The sequence below is a fragment of the Urocampus carinirostris genome, chromosome 5 (assembly GCF_059441175.1).
Source record: "Urocampus carinirostris isolate Australia breed hairy pipefish chromosome 5, RoL_Ucar_1.0, whole genome shotgun sequence".
NCBI lineage: Eukaryota > Metazoa > Chordata > Actinopteri > Syngnathiformes > Syngnathidae > Urocampus > Urocampus carinirostris.
The window spans coordinates 32,890,282-32,911,575 of record NC_142353.1 but is presented as its reverse complement, the minus strand read 5'-3'; the positions used below and the strand labels follow the sequence as shown (position 1 = coordinate 32,911,575).

Sequence of the window (21,294 nt, the reverse complement as noted above, 5' to 3'; positions counted from 1 at the left end):
GAATTTGAATTGTGGTACAGTCAGAATTAAGTTGATAATTAGAAGCAGAATGTATTAAAATAAGCAAACCACAAAAACAAAAACTCTAACCCAATCACTAATGCGTGATCTATTAAGTCCAGCTAGCAAGAAACATGGCAACAATTCCAAGCATTAAACCCCAAATTCAAGCAAATCTTGAAAGCACATTATAATTTAAGCATTGAAGCAGATTTCAAGCACCCGTACAAACCCTGAAAATTGTATATATTTTTCAAAGCATAATAGTCTGGGAAAAATTGGTACTCAATGGAAACATTGTGGGCCCCCAAAAGATCTCGAAACATAGGACAACCTTTCATCTTCTTCCTTGACTTCAGTCTCTCATAAACACTGGATTAATCGTAGCAAATGTCACGTTTACAGGCGTCACTGTGTGTGGTTACGATCATTACGTAAGAGCGAACTCACAAATCTGCCTTTGCTCGCGGACATAAGCACCAGGTGGGCTCCAGCTCATTGTTTGTTCTCATTTTGGGGTGGGGGTTTGGGGGTACCTCCTCCGGTTTAAGCCAGAGAGAGATAAACCACCATATGAGAGTCGTCGCTTACTGTAAATATTTTCTTTGCCGTGCATTTGTCGGCCTCTATCCCTGGAAAAGGAGGTGTGAATTCGGACGGCACTTAAGCAGCTGTGATTCATGTCGAGTGTTGATGAAGGTCTCCCGAAGAAAATTCCTTAGAACTGTTCGTGTACCCAGGACAGATTTGGTCATGTAGGAAATTAGAAATTCGTTACCAGTCCAGTATATTTTCCGCAGTATAAGGTGCACAAGATTATGAAGCGCCTCAGATTTTAAGGCGCAATCCCCAAAAATTGTCTTTTGACATATATTTTTCATATAGTGTATACGGCGCAACTGACTATAAGCAAGCACGGAATAAGAACTACCATATTTCTTCGTATATAGCCATTGTACATTTTGTATGTTTACAATATATATCTGTCGAGTGACATGGCCGCTTTCTTGTGTCCCGTTTTATCTGGAGGGACGAAAGCATGACCAACTTGGGTGCCGAGGTGCTTAACTTATTTGGGTGTTTGGGGATTTGGGTTGACCATGGTCCAAAGATTTTTGTGTGTGTTTTTTGCAACTTTTTCCCCTTGCTTATTTTCTTCGTTTTTGTATGTTTGTCTTGCTGTCGGTCACCCCTCTCGAGGGATATGACTAGCGCAGATAGATAGATAGACACAATATATTAGTGCAACAACTGATCGGTCGAAAAATGTCGCTGAGCAAAGTTGCAAAACTTTGTATGCAACAGGAATCGAATCCGGGTAGCGGCAGTGAGACATCTGAAACCTAACCTCTAGACCACCAGTGATACAGATGACATACAAAAAGGCATTTGATTTTATCTCCTACATGATTATACTTATCTATATTTTACATGTTTGATTATTTCCCTGGGGCAGCACGGTGGCGCAGTGGGTAGCGCGTGTGCAGCACAGTTCTTAGGTCATGAGATCGAACCTCCTGTGTGGAGATTGCATGTTCTTCCTGTGCTTGCGTGCGTTTCCTCCGGGCACTTCGGTTTCCTCCCACATTCTAAAAACATGCATGTCAGGTTAAGAGGATTATTCATAGGATTATTTCCCTTGTGTGATGATGAGATGTGATTTATGAAGCTCAAAAAGTCGTTATAATATCTGATGACATGACATGAATAATGTAAAAAGTGTTCTGGTTGTTAAAGGGACAGGACCAAGATAAGCTCCGGGTTTTTCCTGTCTGCCTTTCGTTTTCCTTTTGCTCTGTTAATAGTTAGTTAAAGCTGTTGATTTTCAGCTTTTGTAACTTTGCATATAATGACCAGTGAGAAAAAAAAGTCTATCAATCAATCTCATTATTACACTATTTTCACGGTGCCAGAGGCAAATGTTAAAGAATAGATAACACATTAAGTTGTCGAGGGAAACAACTTTGTGGTGCATCTGATGATAAATCGGACTTGGCATTTATTGTTATCTTTCTGTACGACTTTGTTTTCTCAATTTTCTAACATTCATTTTTGGCACAATGATTAAAAAAAGTGTGTTAAGTACCCGCGCTCTCACTGCCGCAACCCGGGTTCTATTCCCATTGCATACAATGTTTTGCAATTTTGGTAAGCGATGCTTTTTGATTAATCGATCATTACACAAACATGGTAGTATACCATAAAACCTCAGGTAGTAACGCACACATATAAATACTATAGGCATTTACAATTTTATCTTTCCTTTTATTTCCAGTTTATAAGGCGCACTCGGTTATAAGACACTTTGAAAATCCTGGCCTTTTTGGGTGTTTTTTTTATAGTCCAGAAAATATGTTTAATTTAAACAAGAGATGTGACACTTTTTCAGCATGTGACTTACGAAATGACCAGGTCCAAATTATTTACAACAAAAAATGCAGACATTTTATTTTCAGTATTTCTTCACCATTTTTGCGGTTCAATTTTCGGGTTCTTGGTGCAACAAAGTTTTATTTTCTGTCACTAGGTTCCACAGATAAATATTTTTTTTTTCACTTAACAAGCGCCAGTTCACCCAAACCAATTGGATAACTGCCATCTGTTTCTTAGACAATGATTGGCATTTGGGAAGCAGTATCCTTGCTTGCTGTATGTTTATCGCTATATACGCCTAGACTATCATTGATTATGTTCTATGAAAATAATAGTCCTTTTCAGAATTTGGATTTTTGGACCAATCAGAAGGAATTGTTTACGTGACTAGTAAACATAATCCCTTCCAAAAGTGTGCACCATTGTTGTGTCCAGTCTGTTAACAAGGTGTGCTTGTATGTGGCGTGGAGGAACCATGGACTTACCCTATATACGTATGGATACAATTGTAGCATTTCCACCGTGGGAGCAATAAAATGCAATGTCCCGTAAAAATCTTTCAAAAAACGCGGCTATTTTGTGACTAACCCATAGTTTGTGTCTATCATTCGTCTCTGTGCTACAAGTCCCAAAGTGCTTTGCAGCATCAACATATCCCCGAGAAAGAAAGTGCACATAAACGGTTATGCGCACAAGAAAACAAAATGTTATGCTACAGTACATACATAACGCATATTTTGCAGATGGTTATGGAACGGATTGACCACGAAAATTATTGAGAATACTGTATTTCCAGATATATCAATTATTAATTTTTTGTTCATTATTTAATTACACTACAAAACTACTAAAAACAGAGATTTAAGGACCGTCAAGCTTTCCCAAAAAGACCATTTTTATGTGTCTTCAAAGTGGGCTGATTCGATTTGCTTTGACTCGGGAACTGCATATTATCCTTGTTGTGTGGTGTGTACGTCCCGTTTTACTGGCTAAATATGAGAGAAATATGAGTCTTAGAAGTGCTCGTTAAAGGGAATACAACATGTAGCTTTGCCTAAAGCAAATAGTTTCCCAGTAATAGCTGGATGCATGCTGCTTTCTGAAGAGAATTACATCTGTTTTTTGTTGGCCTTTAACAATAATTATAACCTGCTGCAAGGTTCTTTGCACGTGTAGCTGCAGAGACAATAACCACATTGTGGAAAATCATATATATATTTTTTTTTTTCCTGAAACGTGTAACTTGGATCAGACTTTCCTTGGTTATATTAAAGTTCCATTTCATTTGGATTTACAGTACCTCCTAGTCAGTATGTCATTGCAACAAAATACCTGAAATTGGTTTCTGTCTCCAGAAGTTTCACAATTTATTTTGCGCTCTCCAGTAGCTCCAAAGGTAAACCTCACTAGATTACCATCTACACCTTCTGACAAAGCAGATAGCTGCATAAATAAACTCCTACTTGTTCCATCTTTCAGCTTTTTTTGGCAACGGCTACAAAAAACAAACACCTCAGTGACGGCGGTATCATTGCTTCGGATTTAAGGTTTATCCGACCATAAACGTTTTGGCCCGACTCAAAAATAGTAAACACGGAGCAATTTTCGTTTGGTCGTCTGCCAAGGCACATGGCTGTATTGTGATAACAGGCCTATTTCCTGTACTTAAGATTTTTGTTGAACATTAGGCTTCATTCTCAAGCTGCGAATAGTAGAGATATGTGGCCTAGTTCAATCTTCTTAAGACGTCCCTCCAGATGTTTGTTCCCCTTTGCAAAGTATTAGTCCTTCCTAGTACAGGTTCGCGGCTAAATGCTTCCAGCTTAGCTTTGGCAGGACACAGTGGAGGCATTCCGATCCCACAACATCACATTTTCCCTTCAGCTTAGCTATCGTAAGTAATTATTTATCTTGAAAAAAGCTAAATCTTGAAACCCAATGTGACCACCCTTGATCTGGACTAAGAGTAAGCGAATAGCATTCAATACTTACATACTTAAATACATTTCTTTCTTTTCATATTGTACCAGAAAAACAATCTTTCCGATATTTGGTGCATGATTTTACCACTCAATGTCCATGTTCAAAATGCCATGTATGAATTTAGCTAGCTGATACCTGTGTTAGCAAAGAAGCTATCTTAGCAGTAGACAGTCTATTTCTCGATTCCAATCAACCAGTCAATCTCAGAGATATTACTACTTGATCACGGGAGAGTGTATTCAGTGCTTTGTATTTCTTGGGCCATTTAGCAGTCAAATACAGCATGTACATTGATGTTGCTCAATGCGGAGCGCAGTAACAAATTGGTGTCCTACAGATTTTGTAAACAAAGGGTATGATTTATTACAATTAGGTATATATTTTTGAAATATTACATATTTTTTTCAGATGAAATAGGAATATGATTATTCGGATTTTAAATTAAATGTAATATATATGTTCACTTTTTAATCTGTTAATATTAATGTGCCTTACATGTGCAAACCTAATTTAACTTTTTAATGAAACTACTTTTTAAGACTTAAATAGTAAAATTTAGTTAAAAAGTACGTGTTTGTACAATTTGAGTACAGGGTAATTCATCTTTTTCAATTAATCGAACTGCAGTAAAACAGTAGCGTTAATCATTTTTTCTCGCAATAGCATATGTGGACAAAAATGTGGAATGAAAAAGACTGATTTGAATTGAGTCAAGGATTCAACAGTAATTGTAATTTGACTGTTTTGCTATGTGCTTTTATTTTGAATAAACATTTATTTAAGGCATTTCAACTGGACATTTTTGAATGAGATCTGTTTGGCCTATGTGCCCCACTAATGGGTTCAAGCAAATTATATTTTCATACAATTCTGGCTTGGAGACATGGAGAGGATGGATGAGGAGCGAATGTTGAAGAGGATCTACAGAGCAGAAGTAAATGGAGGGAGACCAAGAGGAAGGCCGTGATTGACGTGGATGGATGGTGTTATGAGTGTACTGCAGGAAAGAGGTCTAAATGCAGTGGAAGCTAGTGCTCTAGTTGGTGATAGGAATGAGTGGAGAGGTGTTGTGAAAGGGTAGTGGGATGTTTAGACGTGTTCTAAGGGATGGGAGGGCACCTGTATGATGCGGCAGGGGTAAACCAGTAAAAGCTGTCGGGCCCAGCTGTTGAACAGAAGAGTGTGTTCTGTGACCATGACCAGAGTGACATGGCCGCTTTCTTGTGTCCCGTTTCATCTGGAAGGACAAAAGAATGACCAACTTGGGTGCCGAGGCGCTTAAATTGTTTGGGTGTTTGGGCATTTTGGTTGGCCATGGTCGAAATCTTTGTTTTTTGCTACTTTTTCCTTTTTTCTTTTCTTTATTTTTGTGTATGTGTTTGTCTTGCAGTCGGTCACCCCCCTCGAGGGATATGACCAGGGTAGACTGATAGATTTATTTATTTATGCCTTTGTTCAGGCATATTGTCAGTATCAAACTACATTTATCCGTGTGCTATACTGCACTTGAATCTCGTATTTGTTATTTTCTGGTGTGATTAAAGAATGTACAAAGAATTCTCAATACAATTGACAACATGTTTTGTATTTTTTGTTGTTGGTAGGTCGATTTGTGAGCAGCTCATGTGGTAAAAAAAGTAAGCAGCTCTGAATGTACAGCTAATTATCGATACTACTGAAAGTAACTAGATGCAGTTTTGGGGGGGTATATACTTTTGACTGGGCCATTTTTTAGGTAACTCACATACTGAAAACGTGTGAGCAACACCCCATGTACAAAGAATCTAAATACAGAAAATAATAAACGTTTTGGATTTTGCTGTTGGGCAGCACGGCGGCGCAGTGGTTAGCACGCGTGTGGCACGGTTCTGAGGTCATGAGATCGAACCCTTCTATGTGGAGTTTGCATGTTCTTCCCGTGCTTGCGTGGGTTTCCTCCAGGCTCTCCGGTTTTCCTCCTACATTCCAAAAAACATGCTTGTCAGGATAATTGGCTGATCCAAATTGGCCCTAGGTGTGCATGAGCGAGAGACTTGTCCTTCTCCGTGTGCCCTGCAACTGGCTGGCAACCAGTCCATGGTGTCCCCTGCCCACTGCCTGAAGACAGCTGGGATGGGCTCCTGCACCCCCACGACCCTACTGAGGATAAGCGGTGCAGATAATGGAAGGATGGATTTTGTTGTTGTTGGTATATCCTTTTAACGAGGTCTTTTTTTTAAGTAGCTTACATGCTTTAACGTTTGAATACCCCTGCTGTACACTGTTGAACTAAAGTATTTTTCCCCATTGCCGTCACAATAAGGGGGCAAGTAGAAGTCTTTTGAAGTCATGAAATCAGACGGTTTCTGTTTGCAAGCTTAACCAATCCTTTTGAGGGAGTCTCAAGTTAGGGGTTGTTTCCAAATGTAGAGACTGCTTTTGGAGTTCATTTGCCCCCCTCCACACCTCCTCCCTCCTTCTCCTCTCAATGAATTCCAGATGTTTTGCAGACGAAAGTGAATTTTAGGGGGAGGGTTGCTGGCATTTGTTCTATGGTGTCTATGTCTAATGTATGTATGCGTCCATTGAAAAAGTGCTACGATCCTAAACGTATGGCTGCTTTCCAGAATTGTATGAAAATATAATTTGCTTGAACCCATTAGTGGGGGACAAAAGCCAAACAGAGCTCATTCAAATATGTCCGGTTGAAATGCCTGCGACAAAAACTAAGAAGACTTATAACTCATTCAATGCGTTGAAAAAGCAATGTCCCTTACTGCCAAAATTTTAAAATAAGTTTTTATTGTTTTATTTGTAAAATATTATAAAACGGTTTTGTGCTGCTTATCAGTAAGTATCAAGCCTCTTGGAATGGGATAAATCACAATTAGATAGTAGAAGTGACTTTTATCGGATCTTTGTCCACACATTAAAGGAAGCCCACCTCGTAGATCCGGCGAATGAGTGTGTGTAGGCTTCCCCATATGGCTGGTAGGCTTATTAAAGAAGTGTGGCAAGAGTCGCGATACATAAAGTTCATGGACAAATACCGGAAGTTAGCACTTCAACAGAGCTTTTTCCTTTCAAAAAATATGACAAAGTCCCATCGTCATCGTCTGGTCAGAGAGGGATCACGTTACATCCACGTCTGCAGTAACGCAATTGCCATGGTGATCGACATTGTGTGATCGATTCAACAGAAACATCGGACGCTCAGAGGTTCTTGCAACATTCATTCATCAGTTCAGTGTTTTTGCAATAAACAGTTAATTTCGAATGAAACTTTTGTTTAGAACATGACAAAACAAAAACAAAAGAACAAATCAAAAAAACAAAAACAATGTTATCGTACATGTTCGAAAGGGAGTAGGAAGAAGCATACGTTTATTGACTTCATTAATAATTGTGTCCCACAGTTAGCTCTTTTTGTGTATTTACTAAAACCTCTCAAATTTATATATTATATATTTACATTGGCTCTGTGGATACACAGATTATCATCATCATCATCACTATCACCACTTCCATCACTGTTTTTATCCTACCAGATTAATTTAGTTAGTTAGTTAACTCTATAATGCAAGTAATCCCCTAATATCATTCAGTCACCAGTAATGACAACAATTAATGACAGTAATAATAATAATTATTATTATATTAATATAATAATAATAATAATAATGTTGATTTGCTTACATCTACCTTTTGCTATATCATTCAGACGCCATTTTTTTCCTCTCTGTACTTTGCCAATATTGTTTTTTTTTGTATCTGGAATTGAACAGGTGAACAATTGGATATTATTTGAGATTATCCGGAAATTTATTCCAAAGTTTAACTGCACATACAGACACACACACACTTTTCCTGGTAGTTCTCACTGATTGTTTGGCAAACAAAGTAACCCTGTGTTGTTTATGGATAGAATTGCTTACATATTAGAGTGAGAATTTTCACAAAAACTTGTTTTTCTCAGAAGTTTTATTGGAAACAACTATTTTCAAGAAACGTTTTACTAAACAATGGTAAAAGCTAGGAAGCATGCTTTTTTTCTGGTGAAAAATGAAGGTTTTCTTTGGATATGTCGTATGCCTACTTAGCTACATAACTAAATTTTCTGTAGTCTTTCAAAAATGAGTCAAAATGGCAAAAACTGGCAGGCACCAACTCTCCCAATTTGAGAAAAACATCTGACATTGAATGAGTTCAGACCAAGGAAATGAACAAAGGATTCTGATTGTAATGAAGTCCTGTCTCGCATAATCCTAAAATTCAAATAGTACGTGAGGAAAACAAGCATTACATCCAGTCGCTGTGTGTGGTCCGCCTCACTGATATAACCCAAAGCTATGGCGACAAAACCGCAGGAAATTCAACATCTCGATTTTTAATAAATTCTAAATCCCCCTCGCCCAGGGCTAGATAAAAAGGGGCTCTGACTGTAGAATGTTCGTCTTGGTAAGACCCCCAAGAGCCAGACCCTTACTGAACTCAAAAATGAACGACACGTGATTATAATTCAGAGTTTCCTGAGGGCCGATCCAGTGTGGAAAGATTCTATATGATTAAGCGAGTTGTTTAACTCGTGTGAACAAGTATCAGGGTAAGTACACCTTTTCATCGCCCAAGTCAGGGACGTTTTAAGGACTTTTAAAGCATGTTTTCAGGTTCTCCAGAACCATTCAAAGAAAACCGGTGTCAATCATGTATGTATCTGCGACTTACACTTTTAATATTTTGTGTTCATTTATGAAGAAATGATTCAGATCTCGAGAAAATAGCAAATATATTTGTTCTTTAGACAAAACTCTCTCCATATATGTGTTGGGTAAACAAGTAGCTTATATTATCAGTTACAGGAAGTTCTTCTTAATATAATTTATCACTGAGAAACGCTGATATCATAGCGTCAAATGGTAGATGGTCTGCATTTATACAGTATAGCGTTTTCAAGTCAATGAAGACCTCCCAAACCGCTTTACAATGTGCTTCACACTTACCCATTCACACACACACTCAGCGTCCTGTTTAAGTGTAGTATGCACCAGTCCCACAGGGGGCAGTGATGCTTCGTCCGAATTTTACGGAATATTGTACTTTTTTGGAATATGTTGCTTACATTTTCTTCTTATTACAATAAATCACTGGGAAAGGCTACTTTATTTTTTGCATCTCCATAATTGATATATAATTGCACTAATACACATGTCATAGTGTTCTGTTTAGGGGTAGCACCTGGCCTCCAAGGCATGCCTCATAGGACAATGCCATAAAAATTCATGCCAGATGCCGTTAATCGCGTGGGAAGAAGAAAAACAATGCCAAAGCAAAGCCACCAGAGAGGAGTGTCTGAGTCATTTTGAAGCAGACTTGATGTGAAACGTGGCAAGCATTTCAAGCATTTACAAGATCTTCACTCAATATTTAATAATCATTGAAAACAAAATATTGAAATTCAAGCTTTTTTAGGGATTTCAAGCACCTGTGCAGACCCTGTTGATACTACGCAGATGTTTTAACGCCTATGTTAACACTACTTTTAATAATTACAACTTGCTAATAACTTTATAATAATAACATGGTAAAAACATAGTAATAGCATAATAATTGGTAATAAGTAATAATTTTGCACCATTATGAAGGCACTTTTTCCATTTTATTGTTCGTTGTATGTTTAAGAAATGTATATTGAACAGTATCAAAAAAGTCGCTTTCAGCTTCAAAAAGGTGGCTGAACCGATTTTAAGTGGTTGTGCTACCACACAAAAATGATACACTTCACTTTTGTGTCACTGGCAAGTTATAACTGCACAAATAGATTATCCCTAGTGGAGTATTTCTTCTCTTTTTTTTCTTACTTCCACCCCAGCTCCCGGCAAGTATTGCCGTGTTGTGGTGGGAGGGTCGACGTGGGCCAGTGTTGCTGTTTATTTCCATTCTGTCATGTGAGTGAATCTGATTACAGGTCGTTAAGTCAATATTTAGCTTCTGCGGACAGCATCATCTTGGCTCGGTTTATTTATTCTGCGAGCCGGCACACATCTGCAGCTGCCAGTTTCATGCGCGGTAGCGGACGTGTGCCGCTAGCGGGAAGCAAAGCAAACAGTGAGGGGGGGAGGGGGCGTTTTAGGAAGTAATGATGTCGGGGCTAGAGGTTGGCTTATTATTGTATTAGCTGTGAATTTATTTTGGCGGAAGCAGTCATGAAGTTCAAGATAGTTAGGCGACTCCGTAGAACATTTTGACTACTCTTCGGAGACACATTTAATATTGTGCTCTGGGATCAAAATCACAATAACCAATAACTGGTGAGCTAAGTTCCTAATCAGTGGTTCTTATGGTGCTACTTTGGTGACCCCTGCTTTAAAAGGTATTCCTGAATTGTTATTTCAATTAAGCAAATAACATGTAGTCCGTCCCCATAATTATGCAAATATGTTGCAAAATATTCCACACGCCATGGGACTCTAGAAATGTAGTTTACCCATCTGGCTTTTTTGTGGTAGAGCTTTGACATCATTAAAGAACTCCTTTTAAAATAGTGAATCCCGTTAACACAACATGTGAGGCCAGCTCAGAAACAGACAGCATTTGAAGTGAACAGCAACTGCAAACCGCTTATTTCCACTTGGAGATAAGCAATTGTGGCTTCTCATTTTTTGCCGCATGTGTCGGCCAGCTCCCTGTAAGCGTCAAGGATACCGAGGGCTTTCCCGGTTTGTTTTCTACCAGTTGGCGCTTGTTTGCTGCCTCCCATGTTTGGTTTGGCCTAGTTTATTCCAGACCGGTTTTGTGTTTATTGCTGTAGCCATGGCTGCTTTTTGTTGTTGGTTTACAGTTAGCTTGGCTGCTCACTGCGTGTTTTTTGATTGGTTAACCCGCTGTTAGAGCCGTTTTTTACCGCGTCCTTTGGTTTATTCCCAACCAGCCGCGCGTTTTTCCGTCGAGGCTGCGGCCGCCTTTGGTTGATCAGTCGCAGTTAGCCCCCTTGTTGGCAGCTCTCTGAATGTTGTTTTTTTGCCAGTCAGCCCCTTTTTGCCTGCTTGCCCTTCGTTGTACCATTACTGCATCCACCTGCACCACAGCACCTAGGGCTTAACACAAAAATGACCAAAACTTCGCTGAAAACACTAGGTTGCCGGTGTTCCTCCGAGGAGATCCCTGCTCAGATGACAAAAACAAAACATGCTATCCTTAAATGTATTTTCTCCGAAAATAATTGGAACATACCGAGGAAATAAATATATGGATTTACTGCAAAGAATAACTACTATTGCCAAATGTTATGCATGTTTTAGAGTTGGGTATTACCTTTAAACTAAACTGCATTTGTAGTTTAGCGTTCTTATTTCTAACCAAAACAAATGCAACCTGTTTAAATGTTAACCATTCTTCACATCTGGTTCCAAAATAAATGTTAACGCAAGCAGTAAGATGGCACTTTAACGTGGTCTTCCACAAAGACACTAAGCCGTAAACCCACATTCTTCTATAAATTAGTGCGCCAAACTCGAGGGGGAAAAATAGCTTTCATGTGGCTCAAATTTGGAGATTAAACAATAGTTGTAAATCAGGCGCATCTGGAGGGCAATAAATCTGTCGTTCTATCTTTGGGTTCATCTCTCTTGAGGTTGCTGTTGGAAGAATGTGGAGTACAGTGCTCCACTTTGGGAAACACTCCTTGAGCTCTTTATGTTCGAACCATCGGTTTGAATTAGGGATGCACGATAATAATGGATTATCGACCAGACAGAAAAAAAATCCTGATACACACTATAAAATTCAATCAGAAAACTATGTTTTAGAAAGAATTCAAGAACGTATGTTCCTCTATTAATGCCTTAAAGGTCAGGTCAGATCTGGCATAACATTCTCTCCTTAAAGGGTGCCAACCTGGGGGCAGTGGCTGCAGTAACAGAATGACTCAATTCTGGGTTAGGCCCAATATGTGGGGAAGCAGGAAGCAAGGCAGGCTTGCTCAAAAAAAGATTAATTTTAAATACAAACCTAGGTAAAACGAAACAAACATGTAGTCTCGAAACAACTAGCAAAGTGTCTGGACGAGAACTAAACAAAAGCAATGACACAACAACCTCGGCTGTTAGTTAAAGTCAATATAAAGAGCTGGAAAAATAGAGTGCAAGTGTTGATACAGACTACGTGCAGGTGGGCACTCTTTAGCCACTCCCCCCAAGTTGTCAATGGTAAGCCAGATCCTGGCATTGATTTTCTAAAGTAATGTGGAATAGCACATCTTGGTCTATCCCCTCTCTAAATCTCCGTAATGTGTGAGGCACCGGTGAGCTCGCACAAACCCATTTGCACATCTGGTGAGTGGTGAGTAAGTGTGTATACAATGCTATTGTGTTTGTATGGGCTTCTGAACGTTCGTGACTTTTGTTTTGTTTATAGGGATTTTTGTCACCCTCCTTCCTGTTTTTGCTTGAACACCAATTTAATGAAGATTGAAAGCTCTGAGTAAGCTTTTTAATTAGGATTGACAGCCTACTGCTGTGTGACCTTTTTCAACTAGACATTTTTATAAAGATGGCAAGAATATGCAGAGTACATTTATCTATATCTTGTACTCCTTTGCCATCACTGGGAAACATTTTTGAATAATATTTGTATATAATGAATTGAAAACGTATTGATTGATTAAGTCAAGCTCAAGAATAGAACACAATAAAATGTATTGTCATTGTAACATTTGAAATGCTAAACAAAAACAAAAAATAAACAAGCACAGTTTCAAATATTAGCTCAAAGGTAGTCCAGGGGTCACTAGGTAGCCCAAAAATAGCTGATGAGCCTACAGACTGGTTATGAAAAAAGCTCAGCAGTGAGGTGTCATTACGATTTTCGAGGAAGTTTGATTTCTAACAGGCATAATATCTTAGTGGTTGACTGAGTCTATTTTAACCCAAATTTTAATGATTACAACCTGGTAAGAACATAATAATAACATAGTAACTACACAAAATGCATACAAAACTGGTAGCCCTTTTTGCTAATCATTAACATAAAAGTAGCTCATAGCTTCAAAAAACAACAATTCATTTTGGAGACATATCAAATCTGTATGTTATTGTAATGCTCAACAAAATAAAGATTTTGTGTGTGTCTGTATCTTTTTTCAAATCCTTTAGTGCCGTAACATATACAGACTCCCGATTTACGTACATTCCACTTACGGATTCCGGCAGACACGATCATTTTTTCGGATTGTCGAAACATATTCGGACATTGCTGTAAGTTAGACTATATTGGGTGCGCCTTTTTCCGAGTACACGACATTACTGTAGTGCTTCTTTCCGCCACATGGCGCTGTGAGAGGTCACCCAGCATCCACCCGGAAGTGAAAAAAAATCCGCTTCCTCTTCCTAATTCGTATGTAAACATCTCTCCTTCCCACCGCTGCCACCAATGTAGCGTGTCGTTTTGTGCAGGTAATGGATTGCTCTTCCTTATGAAAAAATACTCAGAAACACTTACGGTCTATTTGTAAACACACCATCTCTCTCCAAAATTAAACTCTCACGCTTGCCTAAACTCTCGCACCAACCATTGTGCATTAATGCACACCTCACATTCTACGCCTACACTATCTCCAGCGCGCTAAGAACTTTGACATTTTTATTGTTTAATATCTCGTGCATCCATTCAATATAGTTGGTGTAAAGTGAAAAGAACAGGCGAGCTGTTTCTTTTGAAACGAAAGTGGAATAAGAAAGCTTGATGCGGTTGAGAAAATGGTCGGACTGCTTTTTTTCAACCACTTTTTTACCACGGAGGGGAACCTCTTGAAGCGCATCTTCCAAAAGTAAGTTAAACTCAACTTTATTTCTCTTCATAGAACATAATATTATTATTTATTAAATGTTTAGTTTTTCATACAAAACCATACATAATACTTAAACAAGCCTCAAACATACTTATATAAACCATAAACATACCAAATATAGCACTGAACCAACTTAAGAACAAATTCAACTTATGAACGATCGTCCGGAACCTAACTCGTTCGTAGATCGGGCAGCGTCTGCAAACATGTTTTTAAAAGCACTGACCCCCAAGTGCCAAAACTTAAAAATCTGTTGCTCTTTTTTTGTGTGTTTAATATTAAAAAACTCTTCTAAAGGCTTTGCGGCTGCTGATCAAAAAGTATCAAGCCTCTGGGAACTTCTTCAGTATGATAAATCACAATTAGAACAGGAATAGTGTTAATCAGATCTTTGTTCACACATCGAGGAGGCCCACTTCTTTGTGTTACCTTGCTCCCTCTGTCCAGCGAATGTGTGGGTGGCGCCTGAGAGGCTGAAATCGTGTGATCATATCAGGCACTGAAAAGATCTTGAAAATTACATGCTTTCTTCATGCATAAGTTATTGTAATGAAATGTTAGTTTGCAAGCAAAGTGCCCTTTTGTTTATTGAAAGCATTCTTTAGAAAATGCAGAAAAAACACAGAAGTGAATGTTCTGCTTGAAATGTATCCTTTATCAAAAAGCTGTTTTTTTCAATGTTCAGCTGCAGTTTACAAAAATGACTATAGTTAGAAACATGTTTTTTTTTCGAACGAAAGATGATGGTTCAGGCTTTCTTTTGTTATGTCCTATGCCTATATAGCTACGGAACTCAATTTTCTGTAGGCCTTTAAACTGAGTCAAAATGGCTGGCCGTCACATTTCCCTTTTGAGAGAAACACTGACATTGAATAATTCAATATAGCATGTAGCAAAAAAAAGCTGTAAAATCTGCATTGTTTTCAAGAGCCAAGATTGGATTATTCATTGGCATCGGTAGAAAAAAAAACAGTTATCGCATCACTGGTTTCAATAACAATTCTGAATTTCAGAAGATTTTAAATCTGCTAGCATTGAAATCCTTAAAATATTCATGATTTCTGACTGACTGAAATACTTAAAAGTGCAGTTTTTCAGATGGAAATAGTCTCCATATGTTCGCTTTTGCAGAAATAAGAGACATTAATCGCCAATGTTCTGTTCTCACTTTAAAACTTTTTTTTCTTTACAGCCATCTGGACCATTAGTCCTCTTCCATCTGTGAACATTTTTGGCCTCACAACACAGAAGAAGAGATAGCGAGTGAAAGGTAATCACGCAAGCTTGAAAAATGGATTTGCCTCTGGCGCAAAAGACATAAACCAATCAAACAACACACACCATCAAAGAAGGGTGGAGATTGAATCAATGCCAGAGGCCGACTTTGGGCTGGACGATGGTCAAGTTTGCGAAAATCTAGAAAAAAAATCTTTTAGAGTTTATGCTTAAAATATTTCAAATGATGTCAAAAAAAAGTTGAAAAATACCCGGAACTGCCTTTTTTGTAAAACTGCATTGCATCAAAACTGCTAGCGTGAACCTTTTAGCATCTGGGTGGTTTCATTAATCATTTGTTATTGGCAAAACTTTACCATTAGAGTGCCAGCTTGTGCCCTGTTATAATAAAAACTTTTTTAGCAGATAATTTGACTTTCCTATCGTAATTGTAGCAAGGATAGTGATTAGCTTACTTGTTGACATTTAAGTTTTTACTTGCTACTGATGTTCAAGCTATAAATTAATCATTTAATTTTTAACATGATTTGATGGCACTTACATCTTGGCACATCATTGTGCGCTTAAGAACATTTCACGTCAACTGAGTGTCCAATGTTTTTATCAATTTGTAGCATTTGTGATGGCAGAATTTCTAAATTACCATGAGGCGCACATTAAAAGTTTCCAAATTTTCTTCAAATTGTGCGGCGCGCCCTATGATGCAGTGGACGTAGCAGAGGACACCATGAAGCTGTGTGGAAAGTGTGGGCCTCAACGCTAAAAGGTGAGGTGTGGGCGTGTATATAAAGCTGGGTTCACATTGCAGGGCTTAACGCTCAATTCCGATATTTTGGTGAAATCCGATGTTTTTGTGAGATATTTCCAACTAAATGTGACTTGTATGGGATCCCCTTGTGACTTCTATGCATCTCCCACTTGTGCAGAAGAGGACACGTGACGTCGCACACAATGCATCCATTATTCACGGAAGTACTCATGGATGCTGACGTTGTAGTGTATCGTTCTGCTCCTCTTGCACTCTTTGCACTACTGTACAGTACTCATAGCTATAATTATTTACCTACCATTGCACATCCATATTTTTTTTGTACATTATATGACCCCCCCACTTGCGTGTTTCACTCTACAATTTTTTTTATTTTTTTTGCACTGTTGTACATATAATCCCTTTTCAATACTCCAACCCAATAGTACATATTTATATCTGTATATTTAAGGAAACTGTGCGGGTCAGATGTATCGACATTTCGTTCTGTATCCATGTGTACAAGAATGACAATAAAGTATATCTGAATCTGAATTCTACCGTAGGATGAAAAAAGTTGTCCCCCAAAATACGAATCAAATCCGAAACCTCACTTTCCCTCCATTGAATGTTTTTCGTGTTTTTGTCAGCCATTCGTTTGATTTCTACACTACGCAGAAGAACATGGAAACCGAGCAGCGCGAAAATATGGATCAGTAATGAATCGATGAAACAAAATAGCAAAGCAAAGCCACCAGAGACCAGTGTCGTCGTAATTTTTAAGCAGACTTCCTGTTAAACATCGCAACAATTTCAGGCATTTACAAGCACTTCGGCCGATATTCAATCCCTTTTCAATGCTTGAAAACACAGCATTAAAATTCAAGCATTTTCAGGGATTTCAAGCGCGTGTGTGTGAAAACCTTTTTTTCTGGTCTGTGCCAATATATGTGCTTTTGAATCAGAGAATATTCCTTAATCACACTGACAATGCAGGAGAAGGTTTCTCCTTTCAAACATTTCTGTCTTAAATTGTTTGGTCTGGGGCAATCCCCATTCCCTTAAACATGAAACCCAGACCTGTCCTTTGCATAGTTACCAGTGTGTTGTAAAATCCATAATTTTTTAAGTATAATGATACTAGCGTGTTTTCCCTATAATAATTTAAGGGTTCTATAAGTATGAAAGAATGATTTATGAAAAATAAAAATAAAAAAAAATCCCCAAGCTTATCACAAAGTCAACCGCATTTGAAAAATGTATATAGAACCGGCCTCGCCCTCAAAGTCTGTGAATCCCCTGACATTTCGAGTCTCTTTCCTCGGCGCACTTCCCTTCCTCGCCCTTTGGTGCGGGCCTTTTATTGGCTGCCAGCGGCGCGTCATGCGGTTCTGCGGGATCCTCCCATGTAAACAGGCATGTTTTACCGCCAGCTGACTGCCAAAACCCCACAATTTGTCACTTCCGAGTCGTTTGGTGTTTTGCGGCTTGCAAAGGTGCGGGCAAAGGTAATGAGGAGGAAACTTTGGGCAGACTAGAAACCGCTGAAATACCTTGAAGAGTTGGGCAGATGCTACGTGTTTTAGCGTAGTAGCGCGACATAGTCGAGTTACGCTACCGATTGTCGATAACGGGCTTCGTAGGCTTGGCAGAAGCTGGCGAGCGTCTGCAGCCAGCCACAAAGCTACCATTCATGGAGAGCACATGGCTGAGAGAGGCTACCATGCACGGAGAGGCAATATGGTGCGACAGATGCTTCGGCTCACAAGTCGTGCGAGGTTATGATTGCGAGATAGTAATATGAGGATGCTTTGTCTCTCACCCATATCAGTTAACTGCCCGATTTATGTATGTTTTTAGATTAAGTTGTGCACAGTAATCCCTTGTTTTTTGCGGGGTTTGCGTTCCAAAGTGGCCCGGTGAAATTCAAAACCAGCAAAATAGAAACATTTTTTTAATCAAATATTTTATCATAAATTGAGGCAAAAGAACAAACCCCATTTACAGGCATTTGTATAGCAAAATATAGTATTGTACTTTGTAAACATGTTGTTTTCCCCAAAAAACTTCTGCACAGTCAAATTATATATTTTTGGTGCAAATACTGTTTTGCACTATAGCGTTGAAAATTATTTCAGGACACTGCCCTTACTTCCATTTATATTTTGTCGCCATAAAGTGGACCAGTTTAAATGTACGTACTGGTGCAAAGTTTGCATTTTGTAACATTTTGGACAAGCAAAATCATTTGTTGCTGATGTCATATGGTGGGGAAAATGTCATAGGAAGGGTCTTCAAAATCATTGGATCAACATTGTAACATAAGAATATTGTAAGGTTGGGAAACTGTAACCTAGGGTCTTGTGTACAAGCAGTTCACACAAGGGGCATTGTGTATTACAGTATTAAACACCTTCTCATGGTAAAAAATTCTTAATTCCTTCCAATATATATATTGATATGAGTATCGATCTATCTACCCTGGTCATATTCCTCGAGAGGGGTGACTGACAGCAAGACAAACACATACACCAAAACAGAAAATAAAAAGGAAAAAGTAGCAAAAACACAAAAAAAATTGACCATGGCCAGCCCAAATGCCTAAACAAGTTAAGCGCCTCGCCACCCAAGTCGGTCATACTATCGTTCCTCCAGATGAAACGGGACCAAAGAAAGGGGCCATGTCACTCGGGTCAGGGTGACACAACACACTCTTCTCTTCGACAGCAGGGCCCGACAGCTTTCACTGGTTTACCCCTGCCGCATCATACAAGTGCCCTGCCCATCCCTTAGAAGACGTCTAAACATCCCACTATCCTTGTACAACACCTCCCACTCATTCCTATCACCAAGAGCTCTAGCTTCCACTACATTTAGACCTCTTGTACACTCATAACACCATCCATCCACGTCAATCGCGGCCTTCCTCTTGGTCTCCTTCCATTTACTTCTGCTCTGTAGATCCTCTTTAACATTCACTCCTCATCCATCCTCTCCATGTGTCCAAACCAACAGAGCACTCTCTCATCCACACGCTTGCTCAGTTCCTTCTCCCTCTGGGATGTGTGAGAATTCTCCCACCGTGGTCCACTCCGTGTCATAAGAGGCGACTAAAATGGGGAGAGCGGGGGACTGGGGATAGTCTCCTCTCTATCTCTACTCCCTAAGAGACAGCAAGGCAAAGAAAGGGGGAAGGGGGGTAGACCGAAAGGTCTCGCAAACCCTAGTTATAGGGTCATGAAATGTGAGAGGATGTGGAAGTAAAGTGACTGAGTGGAAGAAAGAGATTGAAAGGGTGATGACGAATTGATCTGAGTAATAGGTAAAAATACATGAATTATCATATGATATGAATGGATATTTTACAGAACATAAGCCTCACCTAGTGGGAGCTGACATGAACTACATCTTGTTGCTACGAGTACCTAAAGACCGGAAAACCTTATGCTTGTGTGTGACAGGATTCGGACAAGGCTGGGCAAGTGAATCTAAAGTTGTGGGGTCCCTCACACCCTCTGGCCGCCAAATAAGGAACTGCAGCTCCTGACCACCAACCACTCCAAGCAGCCAAATCCAATCTTCTATTGGCCCGGCGTAGCGGAGCCATTTTGTATGAGTCAAACAAAAAAGATTCAGATTTCAAAGCACTAGCAATGGCCAATGAATCGGTATGGCCAAAATACATAATAATTTTCCCAACCATCTATCAAATATATTTCTCTAAATAGCTATTGGAATTCTTACGCCAGAGTTATCGGTGTGGTATGACACATTTCAGCAGTCTTTTTCAGACGTCCTGGAGTCGCGCGTGGTTTTTGTGGCTAAGAAGCAAAAGTTCATCTGAAAATACACTCAGATGGGATTTAGCTGACGAAGACATCCAGCTGCCTTTGTCGTCTGCGCGTAAGAGCGACCCCCACATGCCTCCGCACTTCTCCTGTTACTTGTCTGTTGTCTTTGCACGCCTCATGTAGGCCAAATGTACACATGCCGAAACGCACACACACACTTAGGACACATCCTGACTTCTAACCACCAGGAAAAAACTAGAAAAGAAATGGAGACGGGGTGGGGGCGGAATGCGGATAGATACGCGGGTGTCTGACAGTTCATGGCTGCAAGGTGAGGAGGGGTTGTCTGCCGAAGATGGGCTCAAACGCTTCGTTTGACTTTCTCCCTGCTTCATACTACTTTCACACACACTTTCACAGACCATTTGCCCCATCACTCTATCCTAATGCGGTAACCACGCTTGTAAAAAAAATAGTCGTTCAAATATAACCGACGCCTTTGGGGATTTTCACGACGAATCAAATATGAACTTTTACCAAGGACATGTAGTGTTAAGCTGAATAAAATTGTCTTTGTTCAGGGTTCGCAACCAAATTAAAGCACTTTTCAAGGACTTTCAAAAGCCAATTTTCCAATATTTCCAGTACCATTCGAAGAAGAAATAATACATTATAATACTCTTAATAATAGTAATTATTGTCATAATTATTATTGATCACAGCAAAACTGTCGATGTATTTAAAGGGACAGTGTGTAATATTAAAAGCCTTCTAGTGGTAAAAAAAATCATTCAGTAAAAAAGGAAAAATTGATTTAAATATTAGGCAAAAATACCTGATCATACCAATGTTTATCTATCCATCAATTATCTGCACCACTTATCCTCAGTAGGGTCGCGGGGGTGCTGGAGCCTACCCCAGCCATTCGGGCAGTGGGCACGGTGAACTGGTTGCCAGCCAGTCGCAGGGCACAAAAACAGACAACTCACAATTTGGACAATTAACCTGACATTCATGTTTTTGGAAAGTGGGAGGAAACCGGAGTGCCCGGAGGAAACCCACGCAAGCACAGGGAGAACATGCAAACTCCACACAGGTAGGTTTGATCTCATGACCTCAGAACTGTGCTGCAGACGCGCTAACCACTCATCCGCCGTGCTCTCTCATACCAATATCAATTTTTATTTAAAAAAAAAATCATAGGTTGAGAAATTTGTAACGTTACATATTTTCTCAACTAAGTATGTTTTAACAATGCCCAACTAAGTTCAAAGAGCCTTTATGAATTATTTTCCACTGCACCTATTTTCTTTTGTCTTACTATTAGCAGAGCTGTTGGA

At 39.3% G+C, this 21,294-nt stretch overlaps 1 long non-coding RNA gene across 1 annotated transcript in view; it reads right to left on the bottom strand.

The window, feature by feature from the left end:
• The window catches only part of LOC148366070 (uncharacterized), a 114,594-nt gene that overhangs the window by 76,053 nt on the left and 17,247 nt on the right, over window positions 1-21,294 (bottom strand). The gene's annotated exons all lie outside the window — the stretch shown is intronic.